General features: G+C 34.8%; 1 long non-coding RNA gene across 1 annotated transcript in view; it reads right to left on the bottom strand.

Moving 5' to 3' along the window:
- Positions 1 to 20388, bottom strand: part of LOC150104384 (uncharacterized) — a 756755-nt gene extending 736367 nt beyond the window's left edge. Inside the window, exon 1 of the long non-coding RNA XR_016548697.1 lies at positions 20176 to 20388. This is a non-coding gene — a long non-coding RNA (uncharacterized LOC150104384). The remainder of the gene's footprint in view (positions 1 to 20175) is intronic.
- Positions 20389 to 21969: the final 1581 nt, after the last annotated feature.

The raw sequence follows: 21969 nt of genomic DNA, 5'->3' as shown, positions 1-21969 counted from the left end.
CATGTACGTCAATTAAACAATTGACGTGCATGCGTGCTAAAGGGTATTTCCCCTAATATAAATTCGCTACTTATAACTACATGCGCGATACGGGCAGACGCAAATTTAACTAAGATAAAATTTGATTTTTAAGTAGCGCAGTGAAAAATATATGAAAAGATAAAGGGTACCACAGTTTGTAGATTGTCTTATATCGAAACCGCGTTGTATAAGTACCCCGCGTTCAACAAGAGTTACTACAATTTGTAGACCGCGTTATATCAAAACCGCGTTGTATAAGTACCGTGTCATAACGAGGGTTAACTGTATTTTGAAAGGTCATCGTACAGAGGCTGAAGCAGAGATGGGTGGAGGAAAAGACAAAGAGAGAAAATGAGAAAAAAATAAATGTTTTCTGGTAGCAACAGAACTCTATGTATCTTATGTGAAAAAAGGAGATCACCAACACGTGTAGGCAATATTATTATAGTTCGCCCACCGATTAGAGATCCTTCGACACTTCTGCGCATCCCAGAAAAAGGAGAATCCATTCCGATAATAGGGAAATCAGTCCGTATTGTGGGATGAGTTGTTTATTATTACGGGTCGGAAAATTACTTCTCTTTTATGATTATTGTAGTTAACTATGTTGCTTGTATAACAGTTGGACAATTTTACCTATAAAGCACGTGATTTCGCGTGTTGGCGACCAATTCGGACGTCCTTCATCTTTCTCCCCTTCAGCATGAATCGACTTTTCTTGGAAAGACGCGAAGCAGGGACCTACAAACGGTGGGCGAACTATAGTATATTTGTGCACATCACATCCTTTAAAGTAATTAATGCTGGTAATTGTGAAAGTAGAACTTGCTCACTGTAGTACTTTTTTGACGAGCTCTTCCCAGACAGACAATGGGATTTGTCCAGGTTTGCTTTTAAAAGTTCCAGAATAGGTCTGTGTAATGATGCACTTTCATTCTACGTAATTCTAGTGTGCAGAAAAATGTGTAAACGATTTTATGACAGTCGCGATTTTGCCCTACATTCAGGAACATTAACGGGTGGGGTTTCCAAACACCCCTTTTAAAACTTAAGAAACGTTATTTTGAGATACCGCATTGCTTTAAAAGTGCTACACTGCGGCAGAATACAGAGCATCTGTCTTTTACCGCACTTTTAAAGAAAGTCAACCCCCACGATTTCTGCTTACAAACCGGTAAGTTGATCGAGTATCCCCCCCCCCAGCGTTCATATACTGTATTATAATTCTGTGCACACTTCTTCCTAGTAATGACCTGCGATTATGAAATATCGTCCTCTTATTAAAAACAAGATGTTAGGAAATTCCACCAAGGCATGTATTTTGCTTTTGTGTTTATTTAAACACACTTATTATGATCATGTTAAATGTAGATGTGCGTAGCTAGAAATTTCTCCTCTCTACATACAGTTTTAATTTTTCTCAGTAACATTCTTCCGTCTACTATTAGACAAGAATGCATTATACTTATTTCTTAAGACATAAGTATGTCGTAATTGTGAATACAAATTTTTCTTCACTTGAACATATAATTGAAATACAGGGAAATACGGTTTCATCCCAAACAAAAGAAAACAAACACAGTATCCGTGTGTTAATACAAGAGTACATTAATTAGTGCATGCACTCTCAGCCTAGTTAATCTGCTAAAGTTAAAAGAGGAAGCTACTGAGCTGCATTAAAAATAGTCTCCTCCGTCTGAGACTGGGAGTGTTAGACAGAGGCGATGTTATTTTCTAAACGCATCTGTCGAATTTTTTTTTTTTTTTTTTCACATCACGTCGTTCCTTAAGTTTGGATTGATGATGATTAGCCTGTCTTTTCTGCCCGCTACAGGGTGAAGGCCTCTTTGCGGGAGGGTTGGGTCTGCTCCCATGGTGACCCAGTCCATCTTGGGAGAGTGTTTATTCACTTGGATGAATGAATGTATGAAGATGAGAAACAATCACAAAGATGCATGCCCTTGCGGGATTTGAACCCGCAGCCTCTTGGCTGGAGAACGGATACGCTAACCACTCAGTCAACTAGGCCGGCCCTTAGGTTTGGATTACCATGGCGATGGCGATAATGGTTGAGCGTCACTTCCACATGTTGATTTTTAGTGACGAACGTGATAATTTATGGTTACCAAACGGTATGTTGATTTAGTTAAGTTTAGTGAGTCTTTTCATTACCTTAATTGGGAATTACGTGTCGCACACAGACACACCTGACACATAAATATATGTTTTAATAAGTTTATTTTCGTAATATTTCAATGTAAATGTCAACTTTCATAATATACACATTTAAATATCTGGGAGTTCTGATTATGCTTCTTTTTTTTTTTTTTTTTTTGAATGCCGTCAAAACCATAAATATTACGAAAATACACTCTAAGCCCACTGAGAAATAGTGCCAAGAATAGAAAAACATCAGAGTCGAAAGAGCACTTACAAAGTTGGCGCACATTATAGCGGAACTTACAGTGAGGATGTACGAATTTTAAATTATCACTTTTCGTTCGATTATACTTCTGTCCCTAAGAATTTATTTTTTCTTATTTGTTTTTAAATAAATCGTAAAATTAAATTAACGATTTAGACTTAATGATATCTGTTTTTGAAGAAAGTAGAATACTCTGATTTTTGCACAGGAGACAGGAAACCCCAGAACTTCTTCTAGCCCCTACCACAAAGAGATATGCACGGATGATTATACACACAAGCCAAAAAAAAAAAAAAATACAGTGATTTATAATAACGTTAGCTTAACAGTTAATAAATATAACTGGTTATCGCAGTAGGCTTCATGAACACTGCGGCAGGAGAATGCAACTGTGGACGGTTTTTCAGTATTCTAAATCACTATTAAATTTGTGGCTTAATTCCAAACACTGTTATTATTATTATCAATTATAACAGAAGTATATATATATGCAAACTGTGTCATATACTGCTGAGAGCCAATCTTTATTAATAGTTTCATCATCTTATCTTTCCTCAAAGTGTTAGACTCAAAGGTGTGTCATGGAACAAACCATAGTAGCTTGAAATCTAATTGTGCTACGAAAGTTTAATCCTATCTGCAAACTCTGTATGTCTGCGAACCGTACTATCACTCTCCCTCACGTCAGTTTTTCTGTCTTGAAGAGGGATAAAATACTGAATTTCGGGAGGGAAAACCCCCTTCTACCTCAGTATGAGACCAGCTAAAAAGCAAATGACCTACGCTTGCTAGTTGGAATTCGGACCCACGTTTGTATAATCGTCATTACCGAACATGGAGGCTATTCCCATTAATCGCATCTAAAAAAAATTGGGATAATGGATAGCATTATAATCTTTAAGAATGACTAAGCTTCCTAAATTTGTTTTGCTTCTCTAATTGTGTCTGATTATATTTTCAGGATATTTATATATTCCTCCTACTCCTGTTTTGCCATCTGCAGGTAGTGGAGGAAGGTTCAGGATATTTATATATTCCTCCTACTCCTGTTTTGCCATCTGCAGGTAGTGGAGGAAGATCTGTCAATTTTGTTCTGGGAATGTAACAATCCAATACATGTGGTAGGGAAGTGTATTTTCCTTGTTTGAGGCAAACATGAACTAATTATAATCGCTGAGCTGTGGTCTGTTAGTCTGTAATATATAGCCTGTAAAATATGCATTTTACAGGCAATACTTGAGATGTTAGCTTTCGGATATTTCATAAAGTTTTATAGAGATTATAAATGAAAGAAAACGAAAAAGGTCTATTTTTTCTGTATTTATTCTGGCCTTTTCTTCGTATGGTACATTAACAATTTTAATTACTTAATTGATTGCGAAAACCCTTAATGCAGAAAAAAAACCTTGATTTTTCTAAAAAAAATAATTATATAATTTAAAAGATACATAATAAGACTGAGTTGGTATCATATTATTCCAAACGTACATTGTTTATATCTCCATTTGCCTTTGGCAATTGAAGTAATATGCAAAGATATCATTATGACAACAATAGTTAAGACAGCCTGCGAGAGCAATCATGCTATTACAGAAAATTGCACAAAAAATCAAATTAAGGAAGCAGCTGAAGTTATAGGAAAACTCAATGAAGGGGGTTCCCCATAATGAAATCTAGACTGTGATCTTCAAACTCACGCGAAGTTGTACGTACACAACGCCAAGTCCTCCATCAACCTTGAATGTTTGCCAGCAGTCAAGAGTAACAGTCTGATGTCACCGCTCGAGTGCAAGAGTTACTAACTGCCTGGCTCATACGTCACACTCGAACCTTCATTCTACGACTATAATTGTTATTCCCTGGAAAGCCGATCTTAACTCCTCAAGAACAACGCAAGTCGTTCCCAGGACCTGATATCTATAGGGTACATCTATTTTGACGTAGTATTGCAATCGTTCGCTCATCGCATAACATTCAAACAATAACACCATTTTTGATTGTTTTTATGTTTACCTAAAACTTTGACGCACTCTTCGTTTTAATACACAAATTTAAAATTGTGAGAACTTTGGTTCTTCCATTATGCTTAGAGTATATATGAATAAATAATTTTCATAAAAAACGTTTTTGTCATGTTAAGTTGGTTATAAAAGTCTATCATTATTTCGTTTCCATCACACCAATGAACTCACTTCACGTCAGTTGTGAAAACCTTTTTTTTTTTCAAAATCAAAATTTAGAGGCATTTTGTCAAGCATTCAACATTATGCGAGAATTTTACATCTGCGCGATGATAAAATGATCAGGTTTGAACTTTTATAGCTTTTATCTGTTTTGCGGGATGAAAAACATGTCACCTCCGTAGAGACCCGTTCACCATTTGAAAGCACTTTTGGCTTTCAAAGTGACCAGTAGTTCTTTCTTTTTTCCCCCGTCTTACTCTGGCATACTCTTCTCAGCAAGGATCTGTCAGAAGTTGCCCATCAAATTCTTTCACTGCCAGTGTAGTGCAGTGAAAAATGACCGAATGGAAAGACCTAGGCCAGAATTCCGTGCGAGCACCGTTTATAAAAGCTTTTCAAGCGAGGGTCAGGTAGCCTGTCTCATTTGGATGCGGAATGGTGTTTTTTCTCTTGTTAAATAGACAAATCGATCTGAAGATGCACAAGATTCGCACAGTAATGTATGATATTATTTAATCAATAATAATTAAAATCTTATCTGAAATGCTAAGTTCACTGCCAGTATTGTATTTTCTGTTGAAGATGGGTAACAATGCAGAATAATGCACAATTTGTTCATTATGTTCTTAATGACACTACGCGATCAATTAATCTGTTTATTATCCTTTTTTTTTCTGCAAATTTTCTATTTTCATCCTCGCTGTCGTTTTTGCAATTAACACAATGATGTGTTATTTTGACCGGATTATCTATTTTGCGAGATGAAAAACCATGAGACAGCTTACCATGAGAAAAGTACTCATCGCCTTGAAGGCGAGATTCCAACCAGAGTCTTTTCGACAGATGGAAAAATGGCGCCCTCTTCGAAGACACTTAAGTGAAAGTTTTAGAAATTAAATTAAATTACTTTTGTTTTCTTTCCCCTGTAATCTCTATGTAGCGTATGAAAATATCACGCATACTTTGTGGTGAAGACTTATTCACAAAATCTTCCTAGCAGACAAACTTTCAAAAGTTTCTCTTCTGTTTGGGTTTCGATTTTGTAACATTTTTGTGAGTGGGATTCCATAACAAACTGACCCCATCATATACCATCAACAACACACACTTTTGTGAGTCAAATCACTCGTTTGATTCCGGAACTAAAAACTGAAAGAATTGATCTCAAATGTATACACCATTTGAGCAATGCATTTTGTCCTGTGCTCATAAAATACTTTCCTAAAATAAAAACTTTAAATTTCGGAAGATATAGCACCTTTACAGAAATTTAAAATTCATCACCACTCTCAATTTTGCATTGAGTTTGATAAGCGATGGGTATATAATGAAGCTCTTATCAGCAATTTTACTCGATGTTTCTTCTGGAATACAGTTGCGAAGTCATAGATAAACACTTCATTTGTGCTGTCTATCGATGGCGCTTCCAGATAAGTATATATAAAATTTAAATATCAGGATATCGTTCAAACCAGGGCAAATACTCCAAAGTGCTTTACGATCCTCGAAAGGTAATGTTCCTTTACAAAAAAAAAGGGGGGGGGGAAGGCATGGTTTTTAAATTTCCTTCTCCTACAGAAAAGCTTAGATAGGTCAGACTGCAAGAAGTTTTGAAATCCAGGAGAATGAGCACCTTTGCAAAACTATCCACAAGCGCAAAGATAAATCAGACGTTCCTTTCAATATCTTTACACAACGCCATGACTTGGACTAATCATCATCTCCGATGCTTTGACGATAAAGTCGCATGGCACTTTAAAGGGAAGCCAGGGCTTCATCCTGCATGACATCTGGAAGTCTCTCATATCCCCTTATGTATAATCAGACCTTTTTCTGTGCCAGCAAAATTATCTGAAAGTTCTGCGTAACAATGAACTGCAAAGAAAATATGCCAGACATCTGACGTGTTTAACTGCGATGTTTCCAATTTCTTTTTAAATAACTGCGCCTTCAGAACTTTTCTTAATTATTTTTACTCCAATTAAAATTTCCTAAACATGCTACTAGACATTTCACAACGAAACATTGTTTATGTCTTTATTCTTATTAAAAATATGAATATTTAAACTTTTGGATACCGAATAAATTTTACAGAATCTACATTTTCTATTACTTTCACTTTTAGGAGAAATGTCCGGATTCAGCAATGCCTTCATCTTGTTACTGGCAGCAGTTCAACTGCATTCCTTTTACACACGCACTCTTATTTTTAGACTATTTCTTTAGAAAACATTTTTGTAATTTGCATATTATGCAATTCTTTTCAAGTAACTGTTCCAGTTTGCTTACTCAAAGAAAGAAATCGCATTGAACTTGAATTTCAATGTAGCGTGGTTTAATGTTGTAGGTCTAATTACTAGAGGCAGTTATTAGAACATATTTTTAACTTTGATTAATATTACTTCAACTTCGAATGTTAAAGATAAAATTTTTGGAATACATAATTTATATTATTTTATAATTATTTACAGAGATAGACACACTCACACAAAGCATAGTCTATTGAAGGATGCGAACAGAGGAAAGGTTCGTTATTTTATTTGTTTATATTTATTATTGGAAAGCATAGCAAAAATTTAAAATATAAAAAGAATTTGAATAAAATATTTTTTCCAAAAAACTTCTTTAAAATGCTGACAACTCTCAGCGAGCAAATGTCATCCGCTTTAAATACATGATCTGATGTTTTTCTTAATAAAAAGATTGAAAATTTTAAATAATGCACTAATGAAGATATCTGAAAACTAATTATTATACTGCAATAATACAGATTTAATAGAGAAAGAAGTTTAGCAGATAAATTATTTCGCATGCAACTTTGTAACAGTCAGTGAAAATCTTATGAATAATGATAATATCCTATTAGTAAATTTAAAATTAATTTTAAAATTAATGTCTCGTGATATTTTAGAAGAAAAACTGAAGGTTATAGGAAGTAGACAATACTCTATGGTTTAAAAGCTATTTAATTTGTAGATCACAAGCAGAAAAATAAGCATAAACTATAGCAGTTTCCTTCCGCTAAATTACAGGTATCCTCTGGGATTCTGTTATCAGAACAATTTTGTATGGCCTACAGTTATCAAGTAAAATTAGTACCTTCGCTGACGATACTGCATCAATACTTCGTTACATATTTTTTATATGAACTTTAAGCTGTTTAAATGTAAATCTGAACAAAGAAGCAAACGGATTACCCTAATAAACTTATTCACGGTGCTGCAACAAAAAAAAAATGTCTGTTTCTGCAGCATCGCTTTTTGATCGTATAATATTACGTAATTGGAAATTCAAAAGTAATTCCAAATGACTTCGTGGAGACTGAAAACGTGAAGACTAAACACTAGCTATTTCGTATTAAAACTTCTACCAACCGAAGCTGGAAATGAAACATCAGAAAATCATGTAACACACTAAAATTTATGCTAAGCAGAATTTTATTTTTAAATCGATTTAGACTTCGAGAAGATAACCGTTCTCGTGGTACTGCTTTACAATACGATACTTGAGCTGAATCGGAATCTATCACGTCACACTGAAATCTTTTTAATGTTTGTACAAAATAGAGTCCCCGTAGCTCAGTTGGTATAGATGAGCTCTTCGGAAAGATCCGGGTCTGAATTCCATCTATGACGTGAGGAACCTTCATTAGCCAGTTAGCCAGTCTCATACGGAGGTTGAGGGGTTTTTCTTCCTTTAACACAAGCAAACCAGCCTCATGAACACACTCTATAGGGCTTTCTTTAGGGGATGTAGAAGGAGAATGGCAAGCCAGGTGCATGAATTGCCTAAAATCCCAATTACGGGAGGTAACCCGTCTTGGACAGATGAGAATGAGAGGAAACTGTACGACGACGACGACAACAACAACAAAAAAACATGCATTATAATTCAATATGTATAAGGATACTACAATGTACTTCAAATTCACCCTATCAAATATTTTTCCACGAAGAGAACTATATCTGCAAAATAGTGCTTTTCATAAAATCTTCCAATCATCATGTCAAACAAGATGATCACTTCCGAACGATAAAGGCATTAAATATATATTTCATGCCGATATATATTCCAATAGAACACAAAAAAAAATGCCTATCGCTGTTAATACGAAACGAAGTCAGTATACAGCAAACTTGATCAGAGAGTACTTGAACTTGTATAAAAATATTGATGGCATGTTTCAAATAAGTGTATAAATTTAGAAATTAACTAATGCAACAGTAAATCAGCTGATGTGCAAATTCTTATCACGTATGTACATGTTGTGTATATTTTTATCTCTTTTTATTGAAGTTGTTTTTCACTTAAGATTATTTTGTTGAAAGTATTCGCATGTGTACGTATATGTGTGATATCGTGCATCATAACTGAGATGATTATAATCATGAGCTGCTGCTCCTATAGAATGCATCATATGCATAACGTAAATAATTCTGAAAATGTCATCTACATTAAAAAAAATGTTCAAAATTATTTAAAAAAAAAAAAAAAAAGTGGCCCGCACATTAGGCGAAATTCTGGGATTGTAATCACTTATTGCTAATAATAGAAGCATTTTCTTTATTATTTTAAAGCTCTCGAGACAAGCAATAGTTTGACCTTTTCACTTTAACGGTTTCCTGTTGCTAGCCCATGTTTTCTTTGGACATAGTTGGTCGAGTGGACAGTCTACTCTCTTTCATCTCTACAACCTGCAGGCTGGGCTTCGAATCCAGCCATGGGCGCTGGTGTTTGTAAATGTCTTTAGATGCAAGATTAAGACCAGTGAGAGACCGCCATCCTGTTTGTTGGCGACTTAAAATGGATAGAATGGCAGAAGACAAAGACTGGTGGAGAAGACTAATATATCGGATCATGAAAACCTCAGCTATGCAGAGACTAAGATAAAAATGGATAGAAAGAATTCAGTCTTTGATCTCTACAGTAGATTTTCCAGATTATCTAACCAATAACCGTCCACGTAAATCATCTTAGATAGGTTCGAAATGTACCAATCTAAGAAAATCGCTTAAAGCAACGCTTAAGATAATCCGATAGGATTATCTTAAGTGTTGATAATCTTAAGATAGGGATAGGATAGGGTTGATAGGGATAAGAGATTACGGTGAGACCTCTGCTCTATAGGAACTGCTGTATAATGAAACATGTAAAACGAAATGCAACCCGGAGCCTGGTCATTACTGTTTTTTTTAAATATTTACAAATTTTCCAAAATACATGACTTGAATCCATATAAAATGAAGGAATAAAAGAGACATTGAATTCTCTACTGTAAATTGCAACTACTTTATTCAAACTCGGTGACTGTACTTCCTTTTTTCCGCCTAATAAAAAAAGAAACGGACTATTCTTAGTTCGCGTAGAAAGGAAGAATACATTTTGTTCGTATTCGATAAAGTTTCTTGGATAACTGGAGTGAGTACGATTAATAACATAATAACATTTGGGGCATTTTTATACGGCAATGGCCCTTAATAGATTCAACTAACTAACTTAATGTTTTCAAAGATGATAGAAGTGGCTCGTCAATAAACTAGAATGACTAACCTGCCATTGTTGTTCAGTAGGTTTTGGTTTTCTATTTTGGGAATCGAGTAGGCGAAGGCTATTTAATTGGGAAGAAGAGACATAGGATTAGGACAGATAGAAGGAAGATGGTAATAGGGTAATAAGAGAAGAAGAGCTCATCGCTCTCAGAAAGTGAATGGAGTTATTTTGGGTTATTTCATTGTTCGTGCAAGAGAACAAAAAGATAGTGGATTTAAAAAATGCCTCCTAGTGGTGGTGCTGATTTATTTAGAATGGATAAATACTAAATCTTAGAATGGATTTATAAATATATAAATAAGTAAATATATATTTTTAACGGAATTTGTGGATGAAAAAAAAAATACCCACTACCATCACCTCGACATCTGGGATTAGGATGACGATGTAGAGGTGATGGCAGTAAGTGACTTGTAATTGTTATCTTGTAATTCGTTATGTGGTAGTTTTTTTATTTTTAATTTCATGTGGTGCACTTAGAATGACGGGCTGATAATTTTGAAAGGAGCTTTAATTTCATAAAAACTGACTGTTGACCGTCAAGATTTAGGCAGTCCATCTTTGCCGAAGTTAATTGTTTTGTGGAAGATTACTTTCTTAACTAGTATTTAAAGAGATTTCCATTTTTTTTTTCGATATCAAAACATCGGAGTTTTAAATGAAGCAATACCTACTCATCTGAACTAATAATGGTGAACATATTCTTAGGCTCTCAGCATCGTTGAAATATTAATTTTAACTAGAAACCGCCATTATTTCTTTCTTTCTCTTTCGTTATGATAATAATAAACTTCACTTTCCCCCCCTTGAAGTTCGTACAGAAACAAAAACAGAATAGAAACAAGAATCAAACTACAAATCTTAAACAAGAATGGTTTGCATAATGAGGTTTCCTACGTAATCTCAAAATTCACCATTTTGAGCAACAGTCTTGTTAATAGCGTAAACGGGGAAAAAAAAAAAACTGAATTTCATTATACGTCCGCAGGACTGCAACTAAACAGAGCTTCGTCCAAATAAGAAAAGCAAATACTCAATTGTTTTTATTTTTCTTATCATAAAAAAAAAGAAAAGAAAAAAAAAGCTGACTCGCTCTAAAATAACCGAAAAGAAAATCTTTTCGAAGTTCACGTATTCCATGCCAGCGTTTTTATTATCGAGTTGGTTTGTTATGTATAACTAACACTATTTCCTAATTTAATTATTATTTCAAAGTTTTTTCCCTGATTATTTTATTATTAATAGATTTCTAAACTCCTTTTCGTTTTTGAATAGTTATTTATTGTATTCTCCATTTGTCTGTGATTTTCTGTTTTGAAACTGTGTAAATGCACTAATTTCTGACTCGGAAAGGCATAAACCAGTTCAATGTATTCCGTCGAGCGCCTGGTTTCACAAACTTCGCCTACAAACAACATTCCACAGTAAATCTTCAGCAAACTGAGATCATTCAGTCGATTGCTGGCATTCTTTCTCTGTTAATTAACGAAAAATGAGATTCTGAGTACGTCCTTTGCTATTTTATCATTTAACGACAGGATAACAGGAAGACTGCTGTCTTGTCATTTCTTAATAATGATAAGCTTAAATTTCACGTATCCGTGCAATGCAGGTGCATATCACAGCTTTACACGTAGTAACATTGAACGTAAACGTTAAGTGCTTTAATAACGAACATAAATCAAAATATGAGTGATGACAAGAAAGATAATCAGGAATTTTATATAAAATAAACATTTTATAAATATTTTCAATAATTTTCAAAAATAATTCAAATAGAATTATTATGGGATGAATAAAAGTTTCAAATAACGAATCTGATTCAGATTCGCTATTTGCAACTTTTACAAGAAAATGTCGCACCGTTCCAGTTTTCAGTTCAGCTATATTCGGGGCAAACCAAAGAAATCACGTGTCCGAATTATGTATTACAAAAACTCTCTGACTTAGCGGAATTAGTAGAAGTTGTCGGTACAAGAAGCTGTCTGCGTGGCTCAGTTTTTGTTCTAAATGGATCACTTTTATCATAACATTTTCGAAAAAAAGTTTCGAAATGATATTAGCAATTCCGCTTTGGCTGGATCAGTTTAGTGAAATTTTAGTTAAAATTTTCGATGAATTGCATTTTCGATGAATTGTTGTTTGATGGATTGCCTTTTCGATTAATTGTCTTTCGATTAACTGTTTTTTCGATGAATTTTCATGGAACCCATGCTAATTCATCGACTCCAAGAGCAGAGACTTGAACGAATCCACTAATTAAGACATGAAAACTTATATTACAATAGTAATTTATGATACACGCCTTTGATCTCCAGTGCTTTATGGGAATCACCTGGTATATACTCCAATGTGTTATAATATTCATTAGAACGTTTCAACTGAAGGTGAGCTGATAAGCCTCGTACGAAAATGAGGCATTTTCAATATTAAGCTTGCGTTTTTATCCGTTCTGCCAAAAAGACAATTAAACTAGAGATTTCTCATGCAATTACCATACACATATTTCGAATTACTGATGCTGTATCATGATTAGAAATAGAACAAATTAGAAATAGAATAAAATTAGAAATGGAGTAGAAATAACACTGATTAACTGCATTGACTATCCAGTGTCAAGAATTTAACCGAGGTAGTTATGCCAACAGTACAATGTGCGCATTGTATAGTTGTGTACTGTATCTTTAATATTCCTGATGTAATTCGCAGTTATTGAAAAGTTTCAATGTAAATTTGACTAAAAATATATTAAAACAGTTGAAAACGACCAACCTTGAGGCAAAAGTTTTCTTCTATATACTTTAAAATGCTAAAAAGAATTTTTACTGTGAAAATACTGCTCAGTTACGAATATTATGGACGGAACAGGATGAAGCATCTAAGCACCTTGGCGAAATATTACAGGAGGCTCTAGAGTGAGAGTCTTCCATCAGACCCATGATTAAAAGTAATCAAACATCTTTGTTCTCAATGGTCATCTGAGAGATTCCTAACAACTAACTTAATGTTACAATATTGATTTTTTTTTTTTTTTTTGGACAAATTTTACTCTGCTTGGAATGCTTTTTCATATCCAAAACGTCAGAAAATGGTATGAAGCTTAATGTTTCTTTCTTTCTTACCCTATTTATGCCATATTTTAAATTAGGGCTGAATAAATGCGATAGGAGATGAAGGAAGGTTAGTGAAATGCAGCTTTCCATTATTGTTTTAATTTCGGGTATTTTACGCCATGCATTCCTGTAATATTTTCGCCACTCACCTGGAGAACTTTTTCTCACGGAATTGCACGGAATTCTGTGGAATAGCACGGAATTGCCATCAGTTTCTGAACATTTTCAAGGTGTACTTGGTTCTAAGAGATCGTATTCCTGATCTAAATATCTACCCAAGTGAATTTCTTTAGTGAAAGATCAAAGTTACCGGGAATCGTCTCACGAATGTTGAACAAATGGAGGCTCCTAACGTTGGAAATTTCCATCGATATCAAAGTTGCTCTCGCCAGGTTCTGCTATACAATTTTGTGCATTGTCATGCAGCATGAAGGGCGAAGTGTTGCATAACGTTGTCTCAGTCATGAAACGCTCTGACTATGCATCGAGTCATCCATGACATTGTGCCCTACAAATGTCTTCGTTTCTGATGCAGCAAAAATGCTGAAAGAAAAGAACGAAGCAAATACGCTGATGAACAGCAACATATAGTCATTAGCAACAACTAGCAGTCACCTTTATGTTCACAGTTCTTAGATATTTTACTTTTTTTTAGAGATCTGAGGACTCATTAGTTGCTTAGACATTTTCACTTTCCACTTAGAAATGAATTCGCATCTTTCAGTGAAAAAATGAGAAGTGAGAAGAAAGCTCAGTCTTAATCGACGACTGCTGTACCTAATAGCTTTCTCTTTTCAGGTAGCGTCGGTGTTTATTAATGGAATGTGTTCAGACGATTATTATTTTTTTTTTTTTTTCGATTTGCAGGAAAAGAAAAGACTGCTAGTTCTGCTTACGCTCACTTGTAGCAGTCTAGAAATGTCTTCTCATTCTTAATATAAATAGTATTTGAATTCAGACATTTTCGACGAAGAAGAAAAATGAATCTAACTGGCTACAACACCACGGAGACGTCTCAGTAACATGCACCTTACAAAATTATCTGCTAGTGAACTAGCTTGCCTTAATGCAACAGCTTTGTTTCTTCTTTAGTATGATAACGAATTATATTCTTGTTATAACAGCACTGGTGCAATGCATTCTAATGAAAATGGATGATCATAACGATAGTGGCGATCTTTCTGAGGCCGCGGATAAATTACCAGTTTCTCTGTTAGTTGTCTTAAGAATATCGTACAGTTGTCTCTCCTCCGTCCCTATAGGTTGCCAATCAAATGCCTGAGGGGAAACTGAATTTCCATGTTTAAAAACCCACTCTGAACAGGCTATGGCTATAATGTACTTTAAATTTACGCTTGTAGCGAAAATGCTAATGAAGTTAAAGCTAGTAACGTCTGCCGGAATGATGTGACGTGTTTTTCAAATTGTCAGCAGGCCGTTAATACCGAGTACGTCCTCGTATTTCATAGGAATAACTGTACTTCGACTAATTAATATTCAATAGCGTGATGACATATCTACAGACTACAACAGTGTGTGTGTGGCCTGTACAATCGGCAGTACCGTACCTGCTAGAATACCCGTACACATTCCAAAGTCCCTTGGCTCATATCCAACACTGGCTAAACTTATAACTGCCAACGCACAGGAGGATCCTTCCAATTGTAACAGACGCTACATAAGATTACTCGTTGAAATATGGATCCAAGGCAGAGTATACAAACAACGACAGTTATTTATTACCAATCTTGTGAATTTTAGAGCTTGGTTAGTACTGGCTATTTACGTACCACGCGTGAACAGACAATGAAGATCTATTGTAGCCGGTTTAAAGAAACAGCAATAAATATATTCTTTTTATTTAGCTGAATCAGGGTCTCTTTAGTATTGTAGAAACATCCAGGGAAGTTTTTTCGCATGTACATGCAGGAAATTTCAAAAATTGATGACGCTGCTATTTAGGTCACTTGTTCTCTTCAAAGTGTATACAGAATTATATTTCATTATTATTCAAACTAGTTAAATGTACAGTAACCAAATTCTCTACTTAATATGGATGATATTCTCAAGATGTAAAGTATCATATTATGGATCACCCATTAATGCATAAATCTGCAGAACTATTGAGATCTGTCAAGCCTCCGTATCAGAAAATAACAGATAGGGGAAAGTGAATTCCATTGCCCCCATGGAACCGTAAACACCTTGCTATTCACACCTGAAGCGATTAGAACCTTGATTCAGTGGTACACTGTATAGAAAACCTATCCCAGAGCTCATTTTCTTGATCTCCTATAAACACTTCTTCCTTGAATTTCTATTTCTTTCTCTTCCAGGTATATATGTAAGAATATTCCTCCTGATATTTTTAGTTTTATAGCTATTCGATTGGTTTCCATTTTGGATTGAAATACAATTTATTTTAACGAAAATTTCCAGATCACCATGTTTGAAAATTCCCAACATTATCACTCAACGATGCCCACCCACACCAGAAGTGTATTATCTTGGCTACAAAGTACGCATATCAAAGTATGTAGAATAAGATAGTGAGTTTGAAGACGTGACAGATGGACTCTTCTTTTGCAAACTAGATCTCTTATCTGTATATTTAACCAAAGTCAGCTAATTATATGACATAGTTGCTCTATATGACTGCACTATCGCAAACCTCCTATCATGAATGAGCGATTCCTGATCCTTCTTATAGCACAGTGCTTAATGTTAAATCAGACACTCTTGACAGATGAATCTTTTTGAGATTTACTTTTATTCTTCCACCTCATCTAATTGCATCTGAATTTCTTTGGATTAGGCTTTTCTGCTTGCCTACGAACATTTTTACTATAATTTTATATTTACGACACCCGGGGGATATAAGTTATAATTAAATATCAGAATGGAATTTTATTACCAAAGTTGCATAAAAACGCAATAAAGACTATTCAAATTATAAATCAGGGGGAAATAAATTTCACGAATAAAATTAAATTTCGAAATGCACAAATCAAATTAATTACGAAATTTCTGTTGGAAATGGAAACAAAAACCAAAAACTGTAAAATTACAACAGACGTTGTGGATATGTCATATAAAGACGTATAACTTTTCAAAAGTACACTGCACTAAATAATTTTAAAAAATTAATACAGTCATGAGCAATATATTTAAAAAAATAAATATACAGATCGGTTTCACAGTTGATCGTATTTTGACAAAAGTAATGACAGAAATCAGAATAGAAAAATTGGAAAAGAAGAGCAATAAATCAAAGTAATAAATTTTACACCGTCCATTACTTTTTTTACAATATCTTCAGTTTCTGTTCTGCTTCAAGCGATTTTGTATTTTTTTCTCTGTGTAATTTTTAGACAACTTAAGGCTGTATAATTTTGTCCGTCTTTTCCCCCTATATCATTATTAATAATAATGTAATAATAATAATAATAGTAATTTTCCAATGAATACCTACGAATATTTTTAAGGGCTAGAATAAATATTTAACACATATTCAGGAGATTTATCCTGTCCTTGAATAAAATGAATGAATATTAGTCATAATAAATCTGGGTGGATGATCATATATAGCCATGAAGAATGGAAAGCACAGTTTTAACGACAAACATCCACTGAAGGTAATTCATGTCCTCACAAAATCTCCAGAGTAAATTTTGGAGTTATCGCCTGATAACAATCAGCAATAGGCGATTTCCAGTGCATGCTATTCACCAAAAACACTGTTCTCTCAATCAAGAAATTTCATATTGCAACGAAAACTAGGAAACTTTGCCAAAGTCTCAGCTCAGAGGATTAGAGTTATTTTTTAAGATGCTGGAAAAGTAGTATTCATATCGACATCCTCTCTCACTGGAAAATTACAAATGGCATTGATTAAGCTTTGTTCCCACCAATCAGAAAAATCGACCATAGAACTCGCGTTATTTAACACTAGATTTTGTAGCAGTCATTAAATAAAGTAAATAAAACAGTCAAGTCCGAAGAAACGAGAAGTACAAGTTAGGAATAATACGCAATAACAGCAGATGTTACGTCTAAGTCTACAAATCATCGGTAGAAATAAGCTGAACCACCAATGTAATAAATAACAGTTGAGGAAAAGTTAGTAGTAAAAGAGTTTCTTCCCTTGGGAGATATTAAAATCCTCTAATGCATTGTAATGAGTATTAGTTTATTTGACAAATGTGCTTTTGACATGCGATATGCGCCTTTAACTCATTACATGACAGAACAACTTGTGGTTCTAAATAGACGTGATTATAAATAATTAATATTTTTCATCTTCTAATAATTATTACAGGAAATCAAACTTGAATGAGAAGGCGTGTATCCTTTCTCTTTTGCAGGAAAATTAGCACACCTGCTTTATTTATCAAACAATTCATGGGTTATACCGAAAATTTTCAGCGGGTAGGAAATATAGATGAAAAATTAAATGCCATAAATTTTCCCCTCGCTCGACGTTCTCTTAGAGTCCTTCAAGTTTACTTTTATAGAGAGCATTCCATGGTAAAGTGTAAGGACACGAAGTACGTTTACTGATTACTTCACCTCTCTCAGAACATATACTTATTGAATATCATATGAATAAAAAAAATTACAAATTTTTTTCGCATGCGAATCTATACGCTGTATATTACATACCGTGTAGCAATCTAAAGGGAGATAGCCACCCCAATGTTTGACCAGCACCAATTTCGATACGCCTGGACATCGACTAAACGAGGTTCTGGATACACTTTATGAGAATCCTACTACAGGCGTAGGTTCTATCAGATTTCAGTGGTTGGACCCTGTCACGAACCTTTAGTTCCATCAGGTCCTAAAAATGCGCTCTGGGATTAAGACCGAGTAAATAACTGGGAAGCAGGAAACGAATCCAGTAAGTTTAAGCCGCTGCCCAGCTCCTGAAAACAGTTCTTGGGAAACACGTGTTCTGAAAGAAATTAGCATATCTCATGGGCACTTCTAATAAGATAATCTGTTGTTCTGTTAGAAGTGCCGATGCAGGATAAATAATCATCATGAAGGATTAATGATCACGGTGTTCGGGTCGACCATACTATTCAGTCTTTCATCTACAAGCACCACAAAGTACCTAAAGAATAACATGTTTCAGAAAACCTCACTGGTGGAAGCAAAAATGATGGATTCATGACTTCGTATCCTTCTGTCAGCATGAATTAAAATGATAGGAACCAGGATTGATCACTCCATCAGACCAGGACAGTCCACTGGCGTACAATGCTGGCTTCTGCCTGAGATTAGGTTTCTGCCTTTTCTCTATTCCAACAGATCCTCTGAATCAACAATTCAAAACAGCTGTCAGGCCAGTAAAACCTAATATAATCACTGACAAAAGCGAACAAATGGACTCCTGGGCAGAACTTGTGTCTTAAGTAGTGCAAACCAAGGCAACTCCGTTGTCAAAGGCTATATTCGCATGAGTCTTCTGGTAAATTTCTGAAGACTTTCATTTTATATTTGGCTATAAAATATGGATGAATCAATAATAATCTCCATTTTAACAATTGCATACTATGAATTTCGAAATAACTCACTTAATAAGTGAGGTATTTATAATACAGTCAGAAGTTTAAAGTATAAAATAAAATGAAATAAAACGATGTATGTATATGTATGTATATTATATATATATATAATATATGTGTGTGTGTGTGTGCGCGTGTGTATAGCGATACTTTTCACCAGAAGATTGGCAATTTCAAGGGGGACCTTTATCTATTCAATACGAAAATCCCCTGGCAAACAGAAACAAAATATCTTGGGGTAATTCTAGACAAAAGATTAACGTTCAACCCACACATCAAAGCCTTATGCGCGAAAGCATCTAAAACATCGCACAACTTTACCCACTAATAAATAGAAAAAGCAAGCTAAATACCAGAATCAAAGTACTCCTCTACCTGCTGACGATCCGCCCCATAGTGACATATGCATCTCCAGCCTGGAGCCACACATCCAACACCAACATCCTCAGGCTACAGAGAGTGCAAAATAAGTGTTTGCGCATGATCCCGGATGCACCGTGGTTTGTAAGAAACGTCCAACTGCATAGAGATACAAACATCCCTTACATCTACTCCTCCTTACAAACTACAGCAGAAAAATTCTTCTCAAAGATCTCTACACACCCCCAACGATCTAGTTAAACAGGCAGCAAACTATGACGAAACTGACCTCTTCAAATACAAGAGGCGAAAAGCCATCCTACACACTAGCAACAACGATTAATCTCTGTGCCCCCCCACCCCAGGGCGAGCTCACAGCTCATAAATTTTTCCTCTTCAATTCGTCCCTATCAGACAACGGGGAATAAAAAAGCATCTTGCTTCACCCTTCTGGCCAGTGATGTTATGGTTATATATATATTGTGTTGGTCCTACCCACGAAAGGTTTATTTGTACTCGTAAACCTATAGTGCATTCGTACGTGGACGGGCTATGGATTTTCTTTTATTTATTATTTTTTGTATACCCTCATTCAGTTATTTCTATCGTGACTGATTCTTTGGATTTTGTTTCATTAGCAAAAACCTCGTTCGCTAAAATTTAGCATTACTTTTTTTTGTTACTTACTCTAATTAGAATTTATCTAATTATGTCTTATATACAACATTAGAAAATACTTTAATTCCCAAGGAGAATAGCGAGAGAATTAAAATAAATCGTGATTCACATGGTTTTCTGCAAACAATGAAAATGACCTTTCGAATGGCTGCTGTTAAAATGTGAGAAATTCAGTCAACACCCTTCGCCGATTTAATAGTGGCTTATTACACAGCAGATTCGAGATGTTATACGAAGTCTATAAAAATGCATCAAAACCTTAATTTGTTACTGACCATTCTGAAGAGATTCTCTGAAATTTCTTTTAATCTTGTTCTCATATTCCTGAGTCTTCAGCAGAATCAAAATTAAATTTCAAAGTTTTGGAAACAAGAAAAAGTCGTAAGGGAAAGACATCGGCAATTCCATTCTGATAGCATTCATTAGTTTTGCTACAAATTCAATGTTCTAAAATTCATCGCTCATTTTGTTTACAAAAAAATAAAATGCTTACTACTATAAAAACAAATAAATCCCAATATAATATCAAGCAAGAAAATAGTTGCTCTGTTAGATCCGTTAGTAGCCGTTCCATACAATACATGCGCACATGTGTTGCACGCAACGCGTAAAGTTATCGAAGAAACTAAACACGGCTTTGTTTGCCTGATCTGTCAAAAGGTTTACAGCTGGAAAGCTTACTTTTAAGAATCCTATTACATAATTCCGAAAACGAGTTACATAATTTTATATTTGTGATGTAAGCAGTTCAGTATGAACGAATTATTCTTATTGAAACTTATGTAAATAGTACTAAAGGTATTGTTGTAATAAAAAAATTAAAAAAAAACTCAGAGCAGAAGCACTTAAGTTTGGCACATGTCCATATTTCAGAAACCATTTCACAGTTGCCACTCGACCGATACTTGAATACTTTTGCTACAAGCAGCGTTATTTCTCGTTTCATAGACTGTTTCTGGTTACGTTACCTGTTGAGCACATAATCTCAAAACGTCTGGCTTGTCGTGTAGAAAACTCATTCTGCGAGGTTGTTGAGATGATTTAGATCAAAGTATGACGACATCAGTTGGAAAGATCTGCCGCGATTCGTTACGTTAACGATAAGTAACTAAGGCTATGGGATCAGCGTGTTATGTCTGGAAACTATTTGTCTTTTCTGGTTGTTTTGCAGAAGGAGAGTGTTTCCTCTGATCCCCACCCCGTGTCTGAAACAAGCTGACAGATCCGCTTGATAAAAGCTTAAGGAAAAAAATTTTTCGAAAACAGTTCGTCGAAAATAGCAGTTCTTCGAAAACATTTTATACAGTTCTATTAGAGATCAATTTATTAGAAGCACTTAAGGATACTCTGGTTGTCCTAAAGGCAGCGTGTGTACAGAGGTATGAAAATAAGCTGAGAGGACTCTTGTTTGCTTTTTTATGTAACTTGCGGCAGCACTACTATAAACGTACAAACGGGTCACTGCACAAGCAATAAAATTCGTTTTGAAGTGCTATTCAAATAATGTGGTGTTATCATCTTTCAATGATGGAGGCGTGTGCAATACACTGAATATGAAAATGATCGGGTATCATTCAACATTTATTCCGTTCAAATTTCTGCTCACTTTAAGCTAATTTCCATAAATTTGATCTGTCAGAGAGGCTCCATTCTAAATCAGCAAGAAAAATAATTTAAAAGAAAAGAAAAGAAATTTTAAAAAAATATCAGTCCCCATACAAACGCATCAGCCACAAGAATCGCACATATGTTCAAGTGATCTAGACAGAGCAAAAGAAGAATTCTTTTATTTTATTTTATTTATTATTATTACTTTTTTATTTATTTTCATTTTTTAAGTACTTGGAGGTTATAGTTTTTAGGAAAAAGTGCGAAAAGCATGGTACGAAACAATGAGATGAGAAGTTGGCTCAATGAATGTGAAATTGGCTGTATATGTATGGCTAACTGGTAGTTACTCGTTTTTATAGAAGTGGTTTTGTAGACGTTTGACGACAAGCGAAAGAAAGAAGACCCTGTGACCATTTCAGTAAAACCAGAACAGTACCCGCTTAGCGCCTATAGAAAAA

This window comes from Typopeltis vanoorti, chromosome 8, assembly GCF_054136105.1.
Source record: "Typopeltis vanoorti isolate ZY-2024b chromosome 8, IOZ_Tvanoo_1.0, whole genome shotgun sequence".
In the NCBI taxonomy this organism is placed as follows: Eukaryota; Metazoa; Arthropoda; class Arachnida; order Uropygi; family Thelyphonidae; genus Typopeltis; species Typopeltis vanoorti.
This window is presented reverse-complemented; position numbering and strand designations above follow the sequence as displayed.